The 21204-nt window shown below is 39.1% G+C and overlaps 1 pseudogene; it reads left to right on the plus strand.

Moving 5' to 3' along the window:
* The first annotated feature begins 322 nt into the window (after positions 1 to 322).
* On the plus strand, positions 323 to 19828 carry LOC143690441 (nucleolin-like; annotated as a pseudogene).
* Positions 19829 to 21204: the final 1376 nt, after the last annotated feature.

Consider the following 21204-nt stretch of genomic DNA (forward strand, 5'->3'; position numbering starts at 1 on the left):
TGTAATAATTTCATTCGCTGTCATTTTAGAAATCCCGAGATGTTCCCTTAGAATTTGTTTTGTGCTTGGATCATATTTTTTTTATCCTTAAAAACTCTTAGGCATATAAAAGCTTTAGTTTGTGGTTAAATATTTTATGGCCCGCCAGAAATTTCAGAGTATTAACTGGGGTGTTTTGGCTCAGTCTTGAGCTCTAGCTGGCAGTCAAGGGCTGTGCTCTGGCATCCTCAGTAGCCGTGGCCCCCATCAATGTTGCTTATGTTTCTCAGGGCTCCTCTGCGCTACTTGTCTGCCCCACATTCCACCATCATAAGCCACTATCATGGTAAAGCTCATGAAAGCTGGTAAAAATCAAGGTAACGCCAAGAAAATGACTCCTCCTCCAAAGAAGGTAGAAGAAAATGGTGATGATGAGGAAATGTCAGCAAATGAAGATGATAGCAGTGGAGAAGAGATTGTTATTCCTCAGAAAAAAAAGCAAGAAGGCCATCACAACTCCAGCAAAGAAGATGGTGGTTTCCCCAACAAAAAAGATTGCAGTTGTCACACCTGCCAAGAAGGTAGCTGTAACCCTTGGCAAAAAAGCAGCAGCCATACCTGCCAAGAAGACAACTACACCAGCCAACACCTGCCAAGAAGAAGCCACACCTGGCAAGGCAGTGGTAGTGGCGACTCCTGGTAAGACGGGAGCTCTGACCCTAGCCAAGGGGGCAGAGAATGGTAAAAATGCCAAGAAGGATGACAGGGATGAGGAAGATGATGAAGACAGCAAGGAAGAGAACAAGGATGAGGATGAATCTGAGCCAGCAGTGATAAAGGCAGCCACTACTACTTCTGCCTCAGAGGATGACGATGATGAAAATGAAAATGATGAAGACAAAGATGAGGATGACAATGATGAAGATGATGATTCTGAAGAAGCAGCTGTGGAGACTACACCAGCCAAAGGAAAAAAATCTCCTAGAAAAGCTGTTCCTGTGAATCGAAGAGCATGGCTGAAGATGAAGAGGATGAGAAGGAGGAGGAGGAAGAGGATGATGACAAGAAGAATGATGAGAATGATGAGGAGGGGGAGACGGGAGAAAGGGGAAGAGCCTGTCAAAGAAGCACCTGGAAAACAAAAGAAGAAAATGTCCAAGCGAAAAGCCACTCCTGAAGTCAAGGAACAGAAGAATTAGAAACTATAGCGTTCAGTCTTTTTGTTGGAAACTTGAACTTCAACAAATCTGCTCCCAAATTAAAGATGGGGATCAGTGATGTCTTTGCTAAAAAATGAGCTGGGTGTCGTGGAAGTCAGAATTGATATGTCTACAGAAATTTGGCCATATGGATTTTGAATCTGCTGAAGATCTGGAAACAACCTCGGAGCTCACAAATTCAGAAGTCTTTGGCAGCAAAATTAAATTAGAGAAACCAAAGGGAAAAGACAGTAAGAAAGACTGAGACACCAGAACACTTCTGGCCAAAAATCTCCTTACAAAGTTACTCAGGATGAATTAAAAGAAGTGTTTGAAGATGCTGTGGAGATCAGATTTAGTCAGCAAGGATGGGAAGAGTAAAGGGCTTGCTTATATTGAATTTTTAAAAAAATTTTAACTTTTTTATTGTGCAGTATAAAATATATACAAAGAAAAAAACTAAAAATGCAATATTTTTTCAAAGCACTCTTCAACAGGTAGTTACAGGTCAGATCACAGAGTTTGTCATGGGCTACCATATAGTCCTTTCATGTTTTTCCTTCTAGCTACTCCAGAATATAGGAGGATAGAAGGATTAAACATTTTTTTATCATCACAATTGACTTTCTTTCCTTTTTTTTGGGAAAACTAACATATATACAAAAAAGCAATAAATTTCAAAGCACAGCACCACAATTAGTTGTAGAACATATTTCAGAGTTTGACATGGGTTACAATTCCACAAATTTAGGTTTTTACTTCTAGCTGCTCTAAAATACTGGAGACTAAAACATATCAACTTAATGATTCAACCTTCATATTCACTTGTTAAATCCTATCTTCTCTGTATAACTCCACCATCACCTTTACTCTTTCCATCCCTCTCTTTAGGGGTGTTTGAGCTATGGCCATTCTAAATTTTTCATATTGGAAGGGTCTGCCATTAATATGAGGTAGGGAGATGTAACTATCTGCTATTCTGGAGAGGCTGAGCCCCCTAAATTTCAGGACTTATCTGAACCAGTGACCCATCTGGAGTTTGTAGGTTTCTGGAAAGTTACTCTAGTACCTAAAACCCTTGTAGAATCTCATCTGTTGCCCTAGGTGTTCTTTAGGATTGGCTAGAATGGTGCTGATTGGAGGTTGGCAGTTTATGATAGGTAGCAAGGTCTACCTGAAGCTTGCATAAGAGTAACCTCCACAGTAGCCTCTTGACTCTATTTAAACTCTCTCTGCCACTGATACTTTATTAGTTACACTTCTTTCCCCTCTTTTGGTCAGGATGCAATTGTTGATCCCACAGTCCAGGTCTGGATTCATCCCTGGGAGTCATCTCCCACATTGCCAGGGAAACTTTCACCCCTGGATGTCATGTCCCATGTAGGGTGGAGGGCAATAATTTCACATACAGAGTTGAGCTTAGAGAAACTGAGGCCACATCTGAGCAATGAAAGAGGTCCTCTAGAAGTTATTGTTAGGCATGCTCATTAAATTCCCCTTTTTAAAAGCCATTCTGTTTCTGGTATACTGCATTCTGGCAGCTAGTAAACTAAAACAGATTTTGGTACTGGAGAGTGGGGTACTGCTGTGGTTTGCAAATACCAAACGTGTTGGAATGGCTTTTTAAATGGATAAGGGGAAGAATCTGAAGGAGTTTGAGAAGCTTGATAGAGAAGGCCTAAAATGTTTTGAAGAGAATCTTGGTAGAAATGTGGACTCTAAAGATACCTCTGACCAGGCTCTAGACAGAAATGAGATGTGTGTCATTACAGAGTGGAAGGAAGGCGATCCTCATTTTAAAATAGCACATAATGTGGCAAAATTGACTAATGGCTTTGGCTGGAAGGCACATTCTAAAAGTCATGAACTTGGATATTTAGCGGAAGAGATCTCCAAATTAAATGTCAAAAGTGCAGCCTGGTTTCTCCATGCAGCTTGTAGTGAAATGTGACAGGAAAGAGATAAGCTGAAAACTGAACACTTGGGCACAAAGAAACCAGAAATTGAAGTTCTGGAAAATTCTGGGCCTCCAGGAAAGGAGATTCCAGAGAATAGTGCCCCACGTGAGGTCTTGGTCAAATGTGAAATCAGTTAGCCATTTCAGAGAAAGCCAGGATTGGACATGGAGTTATCCAGGAAGGATTTGTGAAAACTCCTTATGTCTGATGGGCATGATTCAATGCTACTGCATAGAAAGCCGACGAGAGTGCTTTGGGACCTGTATGAACTGGGGGGCTCAGAGAAGGGACACATTGGAGGAAAAATAGCTTCAGAGGCAAAACCATGGAGGCTGAGGTCTGAAGTCAAGAAGCCTCAGTACAGGAGAGCAGATCCACCCAAGCCCGTGGAGAGGGTGAGTTTGCCCCAAAGGCAGAGAGGATGGGCCTTTGTGGCAGTCTTCCATAGTGGCTGCACCGTTATACATTCCCATCAGCAGTATGTAAGTGTCCCAGTTTCTCCACATCCTCTTCAACATTTATAGTTTCCTGTTTGTTTAATAGCAGCCATTCTTAAGGTGTGATGTGGTGTGTCACTGTAATCTTGATCTGCATTTCCCTTATTGCCAATGAAAATTATCATCTCTTCATGTGCTTTTGAGCCATCTGTATGCCGCCTCAGGCCTTGGGGAGGGTGAAGCACAATCCTTGGGGTTTGGGAAGAGCCTGGCTGACACCACATGGAGGGGTTGAGCATGTGCCCTGCAGATGGCAGAGAGCCCAGGTGAAGCCTCAATCCTTGGAGAGGTGGAGCTGAGAAAAAGGTGCTCTCCCCAATATCCCCCAAGGTTGCGTTTGGAGAGAGGCAGGCTTCTGGGTAGGCCCTTGGAAACAGTGGGACTACCGCTTTTTAAAGCCCCAAAGATGAATGACTCTCAGACTTTGAAATCTAATGGGCTTTGCCCTGCAGGTTTTCGAAACTGTATGGGTCCTTTGACCCCTGTGTTCCTTCCTCCCTATGGAAATGGGTATATGTATCCTATGACTGTTCCTTCTTTGTTTGTTGGCAGCAAATAATTTGTTTTGAATTTTTATAGGTCCAGAACCTGAGGAGAACCTTGCCTTCTGTTACATGCTTGTGACTAATTTTGATAAGAGTTTGTACTGTTTCTAACTTTGTATTTCATTTGTATTGCTACTGGAATGGTTTAAGGATTTGTGATATTGTTATGAAATTAATGGATTATGTATAAGGGGAAAACATGTCTTTTTTAGGGTCCAGAGGGTGGAGTGTGCTGGTTTAAAAGGATATATGTGGCTAGAAAAACCATGTTTTAATTAAAATCCCATTTCATAAAGGTAGAATAATCCCCATTAAATACTGTACTTTGAAATTGTAATCAGATCATCTCCCTGGAGATGTGATTTAATCAGAGTGGTTGTTAAATTGGATTAGGTGACAACATGTCTCCACCCATTTGGGTGGGTCTTATTAAGTTGGTGGAGTCCTATAATAGAGGAAACATTTTCGAGAATGAAGGAGATTCAGAGAGAGCAGACAATGCTGCAGCACCAGGAAGCAGAGAGTCCATCAACCAGCGCTTTGGAGATGAAGAAGGAAAACGTATCCCAGGGAGCTTCATGAAACAGGAAACCAGGAGAGAAAGCTAGTAGATGACGCTGTGCTCGCCATGTGCTCTTTCCACTGAGGGAGAAACCATGACTGTATTCACCGTGTACTTTCTCAGATGAGAGAGAGACCCTGAATTTCATCAGCCTTCTTGAACCAAGGTATCTTTCCCTGGATGCCTTTGATTGGACATTTCTATAGACTTGTTTTAATTGGGACATTTTCTCAGCCTTAGAACTCTAAACTAGTCTTTTTAAAAGCCATACCGTTTCTGGTATATTGCATTCTGGCAGCTAGCAAACTAGAACACATGCCTATAGGTATCCTAAGCTTCTCCGCTACCTACGTAAGCTTCACAAAAGTAACCCTCATGATCGAGGGCACGGCCTATTGATTTGGGTGTCCCTAAAGTTTGATGTAGTATCAGGGGATTCCCTGATGGTAAGGCTTAATAGTTCCATATTATTTCTCCCATCCCTCAGGAGACTTTGCCAATAGTTTTTGATTATCTGCTTAATATACACTAGGATGTACCCAGGCATTACAATAATCTGTACAGAATTAAAGGACCTCTTTCTTATTCTGGGCTCCCTGTGTTTCAGTTGTTCAAATGAGCTGTACAGATAGTTTGAAATAAATTACGCACTACAGAAAATTTTAGTTCCAGACCAAATAAACCTTTCTGTCATTATTCTCAAAGAGTTGTGTGATTCTAAAATATAGACACTGTCTGCCTTACCCCTGTTCTGAATTACTTTGACCCTAACCTGCTCAGCTTCATTTTTATCTCTAAATATCAGGTTATATATATATATATATATAAAAAACAGCCTCTCAAAATCCAGAAATAATAATAATTACCACTCTGGAGTTAATGAGTCTGCTCTAAAAACTCACAATCTAGGCCCCTGTTTACTTATAAGCAATTTCTAAAGGTGACCATACCATTCTTTCTCTTTTGTTTCTGGCTTATTTTGTCTCATCAAATGTCCCACATGTTCATTCACATCATTGCATGCCTAATGACATTGTTCCTTTTTGTAACAGCACAACCTTTGTTCATAAGTATACACCATCATTCGCCAATCTACTTCTCCATCAGTGCATCCTTCAGACACCTGCATTCAGTGGGCATCATGTAGAGGTCCCAAAGTCCACAGTCCATCAACATTCTTAATTGTGGATGAGTTCATTCTTCCCAAGAGAAAGAAAACCAATAAACACACCCTCGCCAAATAGGAAATCTAAAACCTCCAATGAACTCTTGTCCCTTCCTCCATTATTTACCTCTGCTGTCGCTGAGGTAATGCTGGTGGTATCTTTTTCTTTTATTTATTTTAAATTATTTATTTATTTATTTTTTACATGGGCAGGCACCAGGAATCGAACCAGGGTCTTGTGCATGGAAGGCCATAAATCTGCCACTGAGCCACCCTTGCCCTGATGGTTTCTATTTCAACACAGCTCATAGCATGCAATAGCAGTTTTCCCCCTGTACCCTGGACTTAAACACTCTTTGTACCAGAATCATATCCTTGAAGTAATTCTTGCAAGAACTAATTCATATTCTAGTGTTAATCAACGGGACACATAGGTCTATACAACCCCTTTCAATCTTTTTCCTTTTCAATATGGTAATATTACTTATAGACCCACTAGAGAACCATCTTCACTCCTATGTATTCCCTTACATTGGAGTTCAACTTCATTTGCTAACATTTCACCCATCTCTAACTTCTGTGTATCTCTAAGTCCCCTATATTCCACATTATAAGCTTTTGATTATACCTTTATGTTGGCCATAAAAGTGGACTCGTACAGAATCTATTCTTTTGTGTCTGACTAATTTCACTCAGCATTATGTTCTCAAGGCTCACCCATCTTGTCATGTGCTTCAGGATGTCATTTTGTCTTACTGCTGCATAGTATTCCATAATATTGTTGATCCACTCATCTGTTGATGGGCACTTGGTTTGTTTCCATCTTTTGGTGACTGTGAATAATGCTACTGTGAACATCAGTGTGCAAATGTCTGTTTGCATCATTGTTTTCAGATCTTCTGGGTATATACCAAGTAGTGCTATTGCTAGGTCATAGGGCAATTCAAAATTTAGTTTCCTAAGGAACTGCCAAACAGTCTTCCATAGTGGCTGCACCGTTATACATTCCCATCAGCAGTATATAAGTGTCCCAGTTTCTCCACATCCTCTCCAACATTTATAGTTTCCTGTTTGTTTAATAGCAGCCATTCTTATAGGTGTGATGTGATGTCTCATTGTAGTCTTGATCTGCATTTCCCTTATTGCCAATGAAAATGATCATCTCTTCATGTGCTTTTGAGCCATCTGTATTTGCTCTTCAGAAAAATGCTTATTCATATCTTTAGCCCATTTTATAATGGGTTGTTTGTTCTTTTGTTGTTGAGTTGTATTTCTTTGTATATACAGGAAATCAAACCTATGTTGGATATGTGATTTCCAAATCTTTTCTCCCATTGAGTTGGCTGCCTCTTCACCTTTTTGACAATGTCTTTTGAGGTGCAGAAGCATTTGATTTTGAGGAGTTAACCATTATCTATTTATTCTTTTGTTGCTTGTGCTTTGGGTGTAAAGTTTAGGAAACTACCTCCTGTTACTAGGTGTTGAAGATTTTCCCTAAATTTCCTTCTAGAAGCTTTATGGTGCTACTTCTTATATTTAGGTGTTTGAGCAACTCTGAGTTAATTTTTGTGTATTGATTCAATACACAAAATTGATATCCAGTTCATTTTCATTCTTTTGGCTATTGATATCCAGTTCTTCTATGCCCAGTTATTGAAAGGACTATTTTGTCCCCGTTCGGAGGATTTGGGGGTCTTGTCAAAAACCATTTGACCATAGGTTTGGTTGTCCATTTCTGCATTCTCGATTTGATTCCATTGGTCAATGCTTCTATCTTTGTGCCAGTACCATACTGTTTTGATCACTGTGGCTTTATAATAGGTTTAAAGTCAGGGTGTATTAATCCTCCCACTCTGTTCTTTTTTAGGATGCTTTTAGCTATTCAGAGTCTCTTTCCCTTCCATATGAATTTGGTAATTAGCTTTTCCAAATCTTCAAAGTATGTTGTTGGTATTTTTTTTTTTTTGCTTTTTTTTTATTAATTAAAAAAAGAATTAACAAAACAATTAGAAATCATTCCAATCTACATGTACAATCAGTAATTCTTAATAACATCACATAGTTGCATATTCATCATTTCTTAGTACATTTGCATCGATTTAGAAAAAGAAATAAAAAGACAACAGAATAAGAATTAAAACAATAATAGAAAGAAAGAAAAAAAAACAAAAAAAACCTATACCTCACATGCAGCTTCATTCAGTATTTTAACATAATTGCATTACAATTGGGTAGTATTGTGCTGTCCATTTCTGAGTTTTTATATCCAGTCCCGTTGTACAGTCTGTATTCCTTCAGCTCCAATTATCCCTTATCTTTTTTTTTTTAATTAACGGAAAAAAAGAAATTAACCCAACATTTAGAGATCATACCATTCTACATATGCAATCATTAATTCTTAACATCATCACATAGATGCATGATCATCATTTCTTAGTACATATGCATTGGTTTAGAAGAACTAGCAACATAACCGAAAAAGATACAGAATGTTAGTATAGAGAAAAAAATAAAAGTAATAATAGTAAAATCAAAACAAAACAAAACAAAACAAAACAAAAACCTATAGCTCAGATGCAGCTTCATTCAGTGTTTTAACATGATTACTTTACGATTAGGTATTATTGTGCTGTCCATTTTTGAGTTTTTGTATCTAGTCCTGTTACACCATCTGTATCCCTTCAACTCCAATTGGCCATTATCTTACCCTGTTTCTACCTCCTGCTGGACTCTGTTATCAAGGACATATTCCAAATTTATTCTCGAATGTCTGTTCACATCAGTGGGACCATACAGTATTTGTCCTTTAGTTTTTGGCTAGACTCACTCAGCATAATGTTCTCTAGGTCCATCCATGTTATTACATGCTTCATAAGTTTATCCTGTCTTAAAGCTGCATAGTATTCCATCGTATGTATATACCACAGTTTGTTTAGCCACTCTTCTGTTGATGGAGATTTCGGCTGTTTCCATCTCTTTGCAATTGTAAATAACGCTGCTATAAACATTGGTGTGCAAATGTCCGTTTGTGTCTTTGCCCTTAAGTCCTTTGAGTATATTCCCAGCAATGGTATTGCTGGGTTGTATGGCAATTCTATATTCAGCTTTTTGAGGAACCGCCAAACTGCCTTCCACAGTGGTTGCACCATTTGACATTCCCACCAACAGTGGATAAGTGTGCCTCTTTCTCCGCATCCTCTCCAGCACATGTCATTTTCTGTTTTGTTGATAATGGCCATTCTGGTGGGTGTGAGATGATATCTCATTGTGGTTTTGATTTGCATTTCTCTAATGGCCAGGGACATTGAGCATCTCTTCATGTGCCTTTTGGTCATTTGTATTTCCTCTTCTGATAGGTGTCTGTTTAAGTCTTTTTCCCATTTTGTAATTGGGTTGGCTGTCTTTTTGTTGTTGAGATGAACAATCTCTTTATAAATTCTGGATACTAGACCTTTGTCTGATATATCATTTCCAAATATTGTCTCCCATTGTGAAGGCTGTCTTTCTACTTTCTTGATGAAGTTCTTTGATGCACAAAAGTGTTTAATTTTGAGGAGTTCCCATTTATTTATTTCCTTCTTCAGTGCTCTTGCTTTAGGTTTAAGGTCCATAAAACCGCCTCCAGTTGTAAGATCCATAAGATATCTCCCAACATTTTCCTCTATCTGTTTTATGGTCTTAGACCTAATGTTTAGATCTTTGATCCATTTTGAGTTAACTTTTGTATAGGGTGTGAGAGATGGGTCTTCTTTCATTCTTTTGCATATGGATATCCAGTTCTCTAGGCACCATTTATTGAAGAGACTGCTCTGTCCCAGGTGAGTTGGCTTGACTGCCTTATCAAAGATTAAATGTCCATAGATGAGAGGGTCTATATCTGAGCACTCTATTCGATTCCATTGGTCGATATATCTATCTTTATGCCAATACCATGCTGTTTTGACCACTGTGGCTTCATAATATGCCTTAAAGTCAGGCAGCGCGAGACCTCCAGCTTCGTTTTTTTTCCTCAAGATGCTTTTAGCAATTCGGGGCACCCTGCCCTTCCAGATAAATTTGCTTATTGGTTTTTCTATTTCTGAAAAATAAGTTGTTGGGATTTTGATTGGTATTGCATTGAATCTGTAAATCAATTTAGGTAGGATTGACATCTTAACTATATTTAGTCTTCCAATCCATGAGCACGGTATGCCCTTCCATCTATTTAGGTCTTCTGTGATTTCTTTTAGCAGTTTTTTGTAGTTTTCTTTATATAGGTTTTTTGTCTCTTTTGTTAAATTTATTCCTAGGTATTTTATTCTTTTAGTTGCAATTGTAAATGGGATTCGTTTCTTGATTTCCCCCTCAGTTTGTTCATTACTAGTGTATAGAAATGCTACAGATTTTTGAATGTTGATCTTGTAACCTGCTACTTTGCTGTACTCATTTATTAGCTCTAGTAGTTTTGTTGTGGATTTTTCCAGGTTTTCGATGTATAGTATCATATCGTCTGCAAACAGTGATAGTTTTACTTTTTCCTTTCCAATTTTGACGCCTTGTATTTCTTTTTCTTGTCTAATTGCTCTGGCTAGAACCTCCAACACAATGTTGAATAATAGTGGTGATAGTGGACATCCTTGTCTTGTTCCTGATCTTAGGGGGAAAGTTTTCAATTTTTCCCCATTGAGGATGATATTAGCTGTGGGTTTTTCATATATCCCCTCTATCATTTTAAGGAAGTTCCCTTGTATTCCTATCTTTTGAAGTGTTTTCAACAGGAAAGGATGTTGAATCTTGTCAAATGCCTTCTCTGCATCAATTGAGATGATCATGTGATTTTTCTGCTTTGATTTGTTGATATGGTGTATTACATTAATTGATTTTCTTATGTTGAACCATCCTTGCATACCTGGGATGAGTCCTACTTGGTCATGATGTATAATTCTTTTAATGTGTTGTTGGATACGATTTGCTAGAATTTTATTGAGGATTTTTGCATCTGTATTCATTAGAGAGATTGGTCTGTAGTTTTCTTTTTTTGTAATATCTTTGCCTGGTTTTGGTATGAGGGTGATGTTGGCTTCATAGAATGAATTAAGTAGTTTTCCCTCCACTTCGATTTTTTTGAAGAGTTTGAGGAGAATTGGTACTAATTCTTTCTGGAACGTTTGGTAGAATTCACATGTGAAGCCATCTGGTCCTGGACTTTTCTTTTTAGGAAGCTTTTGAATGACTAATTCAATTTCTTTACTTGTGATTTGTTTGTTCAGGTCATCTATTTCTTCTTGAGTCAAAGTTGGTTGTTCATGTCTTTCCAGGAACCCGTCCATTTCATCTAAATTGTTGTATTTATTAGCGTAAAGTTGTTCATAGTATCCTGTTATTACCTCCTTTATTTCTGTGAGGTCAGTAGTTATGTCTCCTCTTCCATTTCTGATCTTATTTATTTGCATCCTCTCTCTTCTTCTTTTTGTCAATCTTGATAGGGGCCCATCAGTCTTATTGATTTTCTCATAGAACCAACTTCTGGTCTTATTGATTTTCTCTACTGTTTTCATATTTTCAATTTCATTTATTTCTGCTCTGATCTTTGTTATTTCTTTCCTTTTGCTTGCTTTGGGATTAGTTTGCTGTTCTTTCTCCAGTTCTTCCAATTGAACAGTTAATTCCTGCATTTTTGCCTTTTCTTCTTTTCTGATATAGGCATTTAGGGCAATAAATTTCCCTCTTAGCACTGCCTTTGCTGTATCCCATAAGTTTTGATATGTTGTGTTTTCATTTTCATTTGCCTCAAGGTATTTACTAATTTCTCTTGCAATTTCTTCTTTGACCCACTCGTTGTTTAAGAGTGTGTTGTTGAGCCTCCAGGTATTTGTGAATTTTCTGGCATTCCGCCTATTATTGATTTCCAACTTCATTCCTTTATGATCCGAGAAAGTGTTGTGTATGATTTCAATCTTTTTAAATTTGTTAAGACTTGCTTTGTGACCCAGCATATGGTCTATCTTTGAGAATGATCCATGAGCACTTGAGAAAAAGGTGTATCCTGCTGTTGTGGGATATAATGTCCTATAAATGTCTGTTAAGTCTAGCTCCTTTATAGTAATATTCAGATTCTCTATTTCTTTATTGATCCTCTGTCTAGATGTTCTGTCCATTGATGAGAGTGGGGAATTGAAGTCTCCAACTATTATGGTATATGTGTCTATTTCCCTTTTCAGTGTTTGCAGTGTATTCCTCACGTATTTTGGGGCATTCTGGTTCAGTGCATAAATATTTATGATTGTTATGTCTTCTTGTTTAATTGTTCCTTTTATTAGTATATAGTGTCCTTCTTTGTCTCTTTTAACTGTTTTACATTTGAAGTCTAACTTGTTGGATATTAGTATAGCCACTCCTGCTATTTTCTGGTTGTTATTTGCATGAAATATCTTTTCCCAACCTTTCACTTTCAACCTATGTTTATCTTTGGGTCTAAGATGTGTTTCCTGTAGACAGCATATAGAAGGATCCTGTTTTTTAATCCATTCTGCCAATCTATGTCTTTTGATTGGGGAATTCAGTCCATTAACATTTAGTGTTATTACTGTTTGGATAATATTTTCCTCTGCCATTTTGCCTTTTGTATTATATATAGCATATCTGACTTTCCTTCTTTCTACACTCTTCTCCATACCTCTCTCTTCTGTCTTTTTGTATCTGACTCTAGTGCTCCCTTTAGTATTTCTTGCAGAGCTGGTCTCTTGGTCACAAATTCTCTCAGTGACTTTTTGTCTGAGAATGTTTTAATTTCTCCCTCATTTTTGAAGGACAATTTTGCTGGATATAGGAGTCTTGGTTGGCAGTTTTTCTCTTTTAGTAATTTAAATATATCATCCCACTGTCTTCTAGCCTCCATGGTTTCTGCTGAGAAATCTACACATAGTCTTATTGGGTTTCCCTTGTATGTGATGGATTGTTTTTCTCTTGCTGCTTTCAAGATCCTCTCTTTCTCTTTGACCTCTGACATTCTAACTAGTAAGTGTCTTGGAGAATGCCTATTTGGGTCTAATCTCTTTGGGGTGTGCTGCACTTCTCGGATCTGTAATTTTAGGTCTTTCATAAGAGTTGGGAAATTTTCAGTGAAAATTTCTTCCATTAGTTTTTCTCCTCCTTTTCCCTTCTCTTCTCCTTCTGGGACACCCACAACACGTATATTTGTGCGGTTCATATTGTCCTTGAGTTCCCTGATACCCTGTTCAAATTTTTCCATTCTTTTCCCGATAGTTTCTGTTTCTTTTTGGAATTCAGATGTTCCATCCTCCAAATCACTAATTCTATCTTCTGTCTCTTTGAATCTATCATTGTAGGTATCCATTGTTTTTTCTATCTTTTCTACTTTGTCCTTCACTTCCATAAGTTCTGTGATTTGTTTTTTCAGTTTTTCTATTTCTTCTTTATGTTCAGCCCATGTCTTCTTCAGGTCCTCCCTCAATTTATCGATTTCGTTTTTGAAGAGGTTTTCCATTTCTGTTCGTATATTTAGCATTAGTTGTCTCAGCTCCTGTATCTCATTTGAACTATTGGTTTGTTCCTTTGACTGGGCCATATTTTCAATTATTTGAGCGTGATCTGTTATCTTCTGTTGGCGTCTGTGCATTTAGACAGATTTCCCTGGGTATTGGATCCAAAAGTTTGGAAGATTTTCCTGTGAAATCTCTGGGTTCTGTTTTTCTTATCCTGCCCAGTAGGTGGCGCTCGTGGCACACGTTTGTCTGCGGGTCCCACCAGTAAAAGGTGCTGTGGGACCTTAAACTTTGGAAAACTCTCGCCGTCCGGGGGGTTCGCTAGCTGAAGCAGCTTGAGCCGGCCTGGGGTCCGAACGCAGAGAGGGTTGCTGGTCGCCGCAGCCCGGGAAAGAGCCCGTCCGAATTTCCTAGTCGGCCCTGGGCGACAAGCGTGGCGGGAGGGCGCCAGCGGCAGCGGCCCGCCCGAGAGAGTGCACGTTCCCCGGTAGTCACGGGTTTGGAAGGGGCCTCCCCCACCCGTCACCGTTCTCCGCGGCCTGGGGGTTTCCGATCCAATTCTCTCAGTTGGTCCGGGGGGCTGCGTGTGGTGTGGGCGCCAGCCGCCTTGGTTTCAGGGGACCGCCTCTCCAATTCTCCCAGCCGGCCTGGGAAGGGGGAAGGGAGTAACTCCGGCTGCTTCCCGCCCCGCCCGGTGAGGCCCGCGCGCCTCGGCGATCTCACCCGCGCTGCTTCTCTCAGCCAGCCAGCCGTTCCAGGATGGGGTACGCTGTCTTTTTTATCTCTGTTGTGGCTGGGCGCTTTCTGTATCGTTTCTACTCCCCTAGTAGCTGTACTGGGGAAGAAACTAAGATCCGCGCGTCTTACTAAGCCGCCATCTTCCAGCTGTTGTTGGTATTTTGATTGGTACTGTGTGAAATCTGTAGATCGATTTGGGGGGAGTTGACATCTTAACTATATTTAGCCTTCCTATCCATGAACAGGGAATGCCTTTCCACCTATTTAGATCTCTCTTTTTTTTTTTTTTTTTTTTAGCAATGTTATGTAATTTTCTATGTACAAGTCCTTTACACCCCTAGTTAAGTTCATTCCTAAGTACTTGATTCTTTTATTTGCTCTTTTGAATGGAATTTTTTTCCTTAACTGACTCCTCAGCTACGTCATTGCTTGTGTATAGAAATGTTACTGATTTTTTGCACATTAATTTTATATCCTGCCATCTTACAGAATTTATTAGCTCAAGTAACTTTGTTGTAGATTTCTCAGGATCTTCCAATTATAGTATCATATCATCTGCAAATAATGAGAGTTTTACTTATTCCTTTCCAATTTGGATGCCTTTTATTTCTTTGTCCTTCCTGATTGCTCTAGCTGGAACTTTTAGCACAATGTTGAATAATAGTGGTGACAGTGAGCATCCTTGTCTTGTTCCTGATCTTAAGAGAAAAGCTTTCAGTCTCTCTGTGTTGAGTATCATGCTCGCTGTTAGTTTTTCATGTATGCCCTTTTTCATATTGAGGTAGTTACCTTTGATTCCTGTCTTTTGGAGTGTTTTTTTTTTTATCAGATAAGGATGCTAAATTTTGCTGAATGCTTTTTCAGCATCAATAAAGATGTGTGAGTTTTTCCTTTTGATTGTTAATGTGCTTTATTACATTAATTGATTTTCTTGTGTTGAACCATCCTTGCATCCTGGTATAAACCCCACTTGATCATGGTGTATAATTCTTTTAATGTGTTTTTGGATTCGATTTGCTAATACTTTATTGAGAATTTTTGCATCTGTGTTCATTAGGGAGATTGACCTGTAGTTTTCCTTTCTGATAACATCTATACTCGGTTTTGGTATTAAAATGATAAAAGCTTCATAAAATGAGTTAGGTAGAGTTCTTTTTCTCTCAATTTTTTGGAACAGTTTGAGCAGGATTGGTGTTAGTTCTTTTTGGAATATTTGATAAAATTCCAATGTGAAGCCATCTGTCCTGGGCTTTTCTCTGTAGGAAGATTTTTGATGACTGATTGAATCTCTTTACTTGTGATTGGTTTGTTGAGATCTTTTATTTCTTCCTGAGTCAGTGTTTCTTGTTTGTGCGTCTCCAAGAATATGTCCATTTCATCTAAATGGTGTATAGTTGTTCATAGTATCTGCTTATAGTTTATTTCTTCAGGGCCTGTGGTAACACATTCCTTCTTTTTTTTTTTTTTTTTTTTTTTAACATGGGCAGGTACTGGGAATCGAACCCGGGTCCTCGGGCATAGCAGGCAAGCACTCTTACCTGGTGAGCCACAGTGGCCCGCCCCGCATCCCTTCTTATTTCTGATTTTGTTTATTTGCATCCTCTCTTTTTTTCTTTGTCAGCCTTGCTAGTGGCCCATCAATTTTATTGATTTTCTCAAAGAACCAACTTTTGGTTTTCTTAATTCTATTGTTCTTTTGTTCTCTCATTCATTTATCTCTGCTTTAATCTTTGTTATTTCTCTTCTTCTATTTGCTTTGGGGTTAGTTTGCAGTTTTTTCTCAAATTCCTCCAGGTGTGCTTTTGAGTCCTAAATTTTTGTTCTTTCTTATTTTTTAATATAGGCATTTAGGGCAATATATTTCCTTCTCAGCACAGCCTTTGCCGCATCCCATAAGTTCTGATAAATTGTATTCTCATTTTCATTCATGTCCAGATAGCTACTGATTTCTCTAGCAATTTGTTCTTTGACCCACTGGTTGTTTAAGAGTGTGCTGTTTAATGTCAATATATTTGTGAATGTTCTCATTCTTTGGTGGTTATTGAGATCCAGCTTCATCCCATTGTGATCAGAGAGGATGCTTTGAATAATTTCAATATTTTTATGTTTATAAAGACCTGTTTTGTTCCCCAGCATATGATCTATCCTGGATAATGTTCCATGAGCACTAGAGAAGAACATATATACTTGTGCTTTGGGATGAAATGACCTATATATGTCTCTTAGGCCTAATTCATTTGTCAAGTTATTTAACTTCTCTATTTCCTTGTTGATATTTTGTCTGATTGTTCTATCTATAAAGGAGAGTGGTGTATTGAGGTCTCCTACTATTATTGTTGAAATATCCATTGCTCCCTTCAGTTTTGCCAATGTCTGTCTCATGTACTGTGGAGCTCCTTGATTGGGAGCATAAATGTTTATGATTGTTATATCTTCTTGGTGAATTGACCAGACCCTTTAATTAGTATATAGTGTCCTTGTTTTTCTCTTATGATGTCTTTACATTTAAAGTCTATTTTGTCCAATATTAGTATAGCTATTCTTGCTTTCTTTTGGTTTCAACTTGCATGGAAAATTTTTTTCCATCCTTTCACTTTCAATCTAGTTGTATTTTTGTGTCTAAGATGAGTCTCTTGTAAACAGTATATAGCTGGATTATGTTTCTTAATCCATCCTGCCAGTCTGTATCTTTTAATTGATAAGTTTAGTCATTAACATTCAAAATTATTACTGAAAAGGTGTTTCTTGAATCTACCATCTTCTCTTTTTTAAATTTTATTTGTCAGGTCTATATGTTGTTTTCCCTCTTTCTGTTTGTATTCTTTAAATTACTTCTAGTGGTACTCTTCAATTCTGTGCCCCCCTCCAGACTTCATTCTCCTATCTTTTTTTTTCAGCTAGCAGAACTCCTTTTAATATTTGTTGCGGGGCGTGGTCTCCTGTTGACAAATTCTTTCACGATTCAGTGTCTGTGAAAACTTAAATCTCTCCCTCAGTTTTTTTTTAAATTATTTATTTTTTTAAACGGGCAAACACTGGGAATCGAACCCAGGTCTCCGGCATGGCAGGCAAGAACTCTGCCTACACAGCCACCATAGCCTGCCCTCTCCCTCAGTTTTCAAGGACAATTTGGCTGGGTACAGAATTCTTGGCTGGAAGTCTTTCTCTTTCAGGATCTTAAATATATCATACCACTGCCTTTTCACCTTGAGGGTGGTAGTTGAGTCGTCTGAACTCAGTCTTATTTGTTTTCCCTTGTATGTAGTAGATTGTTTTTCTCTTGCCACTTTCAGGATTTTCTACTTCTCTTCAACATTTGACAGACTGATTAGTATGTATCTCGGGTAAGGCCTATTTGAATTTATTCTGTTTGGAGTTCTTTGGGCTTCTTTGCCTTGTATATTTATGTCCTTTATAAGGGTTGGGAAGTTTTCCCCCATTATATCCTCAACTACTCTTCTTAGCTCTTTACTCTTCTCTTCTCCTCATGGACCCAAATGATTCTTTTATTTGTGTGCTTTGTTTTGCCTGTCATTTCCCTGAGACCAATTCAAATTTTTCCTTGTTTTTTTTGCCATATGGTGTTTTGAGACTTTGAAGTCCTTGTCCTCTTTATCACTTCTTTCTTCTGTCTCTTCAAATCTGGTGTTTTGTGTGCCTCTAGTATGTTTTTTATTTGGTCAACAGTCTTTAATTTCTGTGATATCTGCTATTTTTCTTTATTCTTTCAAATTCCTCTTTATGCTTTTCTACTGTCTTCTTGATCTCCTTTGTCATTTGCTACCTACTTATTTTATTAAGCAGAGTTGTATTATCATCTTTGATTGGTTGTTCCAATGTCTGTATCTCCTCTGGTGTTTTAATTTGGTCATTAGGGCTATATCTGTCTGCATTGTGATATATCTAGTAATCTTCTCCTGTCTTCATGGCATGTAAACATGTTGATTGATTTACCTTGGGAGTTGATTTCTTTCAGTAGTCTAAGGCCTTGTGCTTGTGGGATGGCTGTATAGCAGGGAGCAGGGTATGGGATGGGACACTCAGTGCAGTGATTTATTTCAGGGCAGGTATAGGCACAGGTTGGGGATGTTATGCTGCTTGTAAATGTGGGTGCCCAGGAGCCAGGGAGGATGTAGCTTTGTGGGTGCTGTGGTCTGGGGGAGTGTAAAGGTGGTGTGTGCTGGTCTGAGGCCCGGGGCCTTTTGTGCGCATGCATAGAGCTGTGGCAGTAGGTCAGTGTTATGCCTTAGTGGGTTGGGGGCAGATGTGCACGTGTGGTTCTAGGACTGCTGTACACTGAGGTTCCTAGAGCTGAATGACATAATTGAGGGCCTGTGCACCTGTGTGGGTCTAGGAGTGCTGTAAACTCATGCACAGAGCTCAGGTGGGGTGGGGTGAGGCTGTGCGACACTATCGGCAGGGATAGTCTGGGTATGGAAGTTTGTGCCTGCAGCCTTTATGTGCTGGCAACAGCCTGAAGGGAACAGGGAGGGGGAGGTAGTGTTTGAGAGTGGTGCAGGAGAGGTGGGTTGGACTGCAGTTGGGGTGGGAGTGGTGAGCAGGTATGTACACTGAGGGCTGGTGGGGTGGGGGTGCATGGAGTGTGGGGAATGGGAGTGGGTGACGGGGTTCGGGTGTGTGGGGTGTGAGGCAAGTAGCTAGTCACACAGCTGTGCTGGTGAGGGTAGTGCACCTAAGGAATGCGGCCTGGCTTACTTCCTAGACCCCAGGTTCCGTCCATGCACTCCCGCAGGCTTGGCACTTCCGCACCAGGCTCCAGCTTTCTGCCTCTTAGTTCCTTGGGCTCTGCAACTAGGGATGCCCTTTGAGATGCAGAAGGCTCTTCCAGGTCAGCCGCACTCCTGAAATCGCAGCCTCAGTAGCCTTCCTGTCCCTTCTCTAACTTTTCTGTGGAGCAGGGCTAATCTCAAGCTACTCTATTCGGCTTTCTTTCCAAATGTCCTGCTTATATTGAATTTAAGACAGAAGCTGATGCAAAAAAAAAAAAACAAAAAAAAAACATTGGAAGAAAAGCAGGGACCGAGATCAACGGGCGACCCATTTCTCTGTACTACACAGGAGAGATAGGGCAAAATCAAGATTTTAGTGGTGGAAAGAATAGCACTTGGAGTGGTGAATCAAAAACTCTGGCTTTAAACCACTCTCCTACAATGCAACAGAAGAAATTCTCCAGGAAATATTTGAGAAGGCAACTTCTATCAAGGTACCCCAAAACCAAAATGGCCAATCTAAAGGGTATAGCATTTATAGAATTTGCTTTATTTGAGGATGTTAAAGAAGCTGTAAATTTCTTTAACATAAGAGAAATTGAGGGCAGAGCAATTAGGCTGGAGTTGCTAGGGCCCAGGGAATCACCGAATGCAAGAAGCCAGCCATCCAAAACTGTGTCAAAGGTCTGTCTGAGGACACCAATGAAGAGATATTGATGGAGTCATTTGGCAGCTCCACTCATGCCAGGATAGTTACTGATTAGGAAACAGAATCCTCCAAAGGGTTTGGCTTTGCAGACTTCAATAGTGAGGTAGATGCCAAAGCTACCACAGAGGCCATGGAAGATGATAAAATTGATGGAAAAAAAGCTACTTTGGACTGGACCAAGCCTAAGGATGAAGGTGGCTTTGGGGTTGTGGTGGAGATAGAGGAGGAAGAGGACAGCAGAAGCCACCAGGAAAGGAGATAAAATTTGAATAGTTTTTCCCGTCCCTGTTTACTTCTTTCATTTGAGAAAAAGGACTCTCGTTTTTACTCTACTACCTGATCAGTGACAGAGCCTTCTAAGGACAGTCCAAGGCAGTATATAGTCTGCTGGTCCACTTGGAAATATGTATAGATAACATTTCCAGGGAGATGCCCTGTTGGTTTTGACTGGATATTCATATAAACGTTTTAAAGAGATGAGTGATAGAGCTAACCCTTATCTGTAAGTTTTGAATTTATATTGTTTCATCCCATGTACAAAACCATTTTCTTCCCCCATGAATAGTTTTTTCCTGCATTGGGGGAGGTTGTAAAGGAAAGCAGAATGTTCTATCATGATTTTTGCTTCAGTGACTTTGGGACAAATTAAAAGAACTAAACTTTCGTACCAGAAAAAAATAAGATAATTGGGAAGTGCACAAAAATATGATCAAGATATTTTACTAAAAATATCTTAAGAGTGGTACTCTAGGTGGTAGAATATAGGATGTTTTACATTTCTTCTTTTTAAAATTTTAATTGTATAATGAACATGTATCATTTTTATCAGAAAAAAATTTTAAAGCTATTTGAAAAATAACACTTGAAAATCTTTCACAAATTAAAAAAAAACAAAATATGAGGACATATGAGGACACAAGAAAATTTGGGGGTATTATCATTAGAAAACAGCACTTACTTATGGCAATCTCAAATTTGATATCTGAAAGAAGTCATGCAAAGCTGACTGGTAAAGACAGATGGGATGGTTTTGCTTCCTTTCTTTACTACTTTTCTAAACAAAACATAAAATTTACAAGAGATGTCCTGTAGGATACAAAGACAAGACTGCTATTTTTGATTCCACATAACTCATTTATTGAGTACCTACTATGTCCATGTACTTTTCCAGATGCTGAGACATAATGGTGATAAGCTGATAGCCCCTTCCCTCATGACTAGTGGAGAAAGCAAACTCAATAATTACATGAATATGAAAGAAAAGGAATTCTTGAATAAATTTTTTATTGTTTTTTATTCCACAAGTTTCAATAATCTACCTCAGGGGTTAACAAACTTTTTCTGTAAAGGGTGCGATAGTAAATATTTTTAAACTTTTGGGCCCTACAGTCTCTGCTGCAACTACTCTGCCATGATAGGACAAAATAGCCACCAACATATGAGTGAAGCTATGTTCTAATAAAAAATAATTTACAAAAATAGGTGGTGGCGGTGGTGGGGTTGTGACAGTGGCTCAGTGGCAGAATTCTTGCCTGCCATGCTGGAGACCTGGGTTTGATTCCTAGTGCCTACCCATGCAAAAAGAGAAAAAAATAGGTGGGGGTACAAAGATTTGGAACTCAGACCATAGTTTGCTAC

Source organism: Tamandua tetradactyla, chromosome 7 (genome assembly GCF_023851605.1).
Source record: "Tamandua tetradactyla isolate mTamTet1 chromosome 7, mTamTet1.pri, whole genome shotgun sequence".
NCBI classification, from domain to species: domain Eukaryota; kingdom Metazoa; phylum Chordata; class Mammalia; order Pilosa; family Myrmecophagidae; genus Tamandua; species Tamandua tetradactyla.